Here is a 2,864-nt window from a genome sequence, read left to right as displayed (position 1 = left end):
AAATGTGTTCGTTACATGTGTGGAAAACTGTAGGTAGTAGTGTTCTGCTACTTGGATTCATCAGATGATCCTGCGTCCTGTGTGGGCTCTGTGTCCCACATCAAGTACCTTAAAGAATTACAAGTTTGTAAAGCATTGGTCTTGAGATGGCTCTACCTTTTTAAGCATCTCAGGGCTTTTTAAAGTGGTTTAGGGGTTGTTTCTAGCTTTCTAGGTTGGCCTGAGATAATTGCAGGTATCCTTGGGTTTCCAGAGTTCCCTTTGAAACTCATAGGAATACCAAGGGAAGTTTCTTGTGCTACTGTCAAAGCCTATACATGGACTACAGAACTTCTGAGCTCACTTTGAAGTTTTTAAAAAAGAGTCTTTAAATCTTTCTTTTCAGGACTCCAAGGCAGTCATGAGATCCTCCAGAACAGGAAACCTCTGAGGGGATTCCCAGGTTTCACAGGAGCTAAACGTGATTTTTGCAGAAGCTCCTTGAGTTATTAGGAGAGCATCTCAATGACTTCAAGAAGTTCTTGACATATTGCTTCAAATGATTCTTGAAGACGAGACACAAAAATGATTTTATTGCTTATTGAAGGGTTCTTGGGGAAATCCTCAACAACCCCAGGACAGTGAATCCTGTTGAGCTCATATAACCCTCCGGGGGGGCTTTTACTGAGGAAATCAGTCATAGCTGAGGTTGCAGTGATAAGGTCTTGTATATAACTGGGACTTTTACTTTGAAAACGTAACTCCTTACATCTGTAAGCAGCTTTGAATAGTGAATGACACCTTAAATAGCTGAAGCTGTCATATTTGCCTTGAATCTGCAGTATGAGCTAAGCTGGCTGACTCAGAAATACCTGAGTGTGTGTTTTTCATTCTATATGTTCACACACACAAACAGGGACACTGACAAACGGCTGAAAATATGTGCAGGTCCGTTTCAAGCAGGTTATTTTAATCAAATTCAACCGTGTGTCTGAGAGAAAACGCATCGAGAGGAAAAATTTGAATCCAATCTACCAGCCTCGCTCATGCGCCGTCAGTCTGTCCATCCCTGTGACAGTTACCATGGTGATGGGAATCTGTGTAATTGACAGTGAAATTTCTGCCTCTCCAGAAATGGCTTATACAATAACTCCAAACGGTAACTCTGAGCAGCCCAAGAAGTTTTTCTACATGTGTTTGTTTATTCCTGCTTTGTTTTTGCTTTTGTTTTTTTAACTGTATTTTTCTGCCCACGCTGACACGTGTAGCTCCGAAACATTCAAATTTTGGGGATGTTTTTAGAGGGAATGTTGCAAAGCAAAAATCCTGCTACACATTTTTCCACAGGGGGGAAAAAAAGTTATCATTTTTCCACTAAAAATGCTTCTGAGGGTTTGGTCAGTGTGACTCTGTTCAGACTATATTGTGACAGTCAGCTGAAACTCATTTTACAGTAAATGTGTTGGTTGGAACCAGCTTGGCTCCTGCTTTGTTTCCTGTGTACTGCTGACTAGTAAACACTCGAGTTCATTCAGGAAATAAGAGCTGTATTTAAAACGAGCCAATTTACTGATCAGATCTGCAGCAGTGTCTAATCAATCGATGTGGTCAGATGACCTTTTTCATTTCAAATAAGAACAGTGTTGCAGTGAGGTCTCTATGTAGCCTCAAATGTGTCTTTCTGTTCAAATAGAAGCTGGACTCTTTGGACTCAAAGCTATTTTGTGCAGCACAAAGCGCACACACACATATTGCTGTCACGCCACAGCCTCGGCAGGCTGACAGGTTATCGGCTTTGAGCTTTACTCTTTCTGATTGGCCAGTCTCCCCTTCCGTTTACCCAGGTGAAGACGATCTCAGCCAGTTAAAAAAAACATAGACACAAACAGTCCATCACCCTACATGGCAACTCTGTGATAGATTTACTAGCTCTTCTCCATGGTCTGACTGGTTCTTGCATAGTATTTTTCTACTCTACCTGAGCACTTAAAGCACTTTATACCGCATTCCTCATTTGCACACATTCGTACAAACACTTCCTACATCTCCAAGTGCTTTCGCACACACAACCTCACATCAGTGAACGCATCAGGAGCAACTTGGGGTTCAGCATCTTGCCCAAAGATACTTTGTTTCCATTATCGACAGTTGCAGTGGGTTTCCTATTCTTAAGCTTAGTTGATTCTTTACCTCTTTTTTAGTAAGACCTTTTTTTTAAGGATATGAATATGTGTAGTATTCCCAGGCTTGTCCCCTTTCGTATTATTTGGCCAGCTGTGTCATTTAACTTAAATACTTAGTATGAAATAATGTCAGTGCAATAGCACAAATTGCTGTCAGAAATAATAAATAAATATTTAAACTTATCTTTGAGGGGAATTGTGATGTAGATGATCAGATAAGTTGTTGACACTCTGAATCATTTTCATTTCTTTATCGACACAGCACCATCATTTCTGCTGTCACAGGGTCAAACAAGCACTTTAATGAAAGTCAGTTTCTGATTTGTTGTTTGTGCTGTAGACTTTTTCAATATGCAGCAATCAAAAAAAATCAGAGGGGTACATTTTTATCCCCAGCAGGGATTTAAAAAAAATGAATAAATAGAGGCAGGAACATGTAAGGCCGGGGTAGATCACACACTGGTTGAATGTATCATATGTAAAGTGGTTTGTGTGGTCAATAAAACTAGAAAAACAGCTCATAGCTCATGTGGTAGAGTACGCCACGCCGTTTACTTTTACAGCATACCACTTTACTCTCTGTCCTCTGTGTTACTGATATCTCAAAAAGGACCATATAAATGCAACCCCAGGTCACTGAGGTACCACCATAGCTGCAGACTTGTAGTTTTGATATTGCGTGTGCTCATTTGCCAACTGGAA

This window comes from Archocentrus centrarchus, chromosome 11, assembly GCF_007364275.1.
Source record: "Archocentrus centrarchus isolate MPI-CPG fArcCen1 chromosome 11, fArcCen1, whole genome shotgun sequence".
Classification (NCBI taxonomy): Eukaryota; Metazoa; Chordata; class Actinopteri; order Cichliformes; family Cichlidae; genus Archocentrus; species Archocentrus centrarchus.
This window is presented reverse-complemented; position numbering follows the sequence as displayed.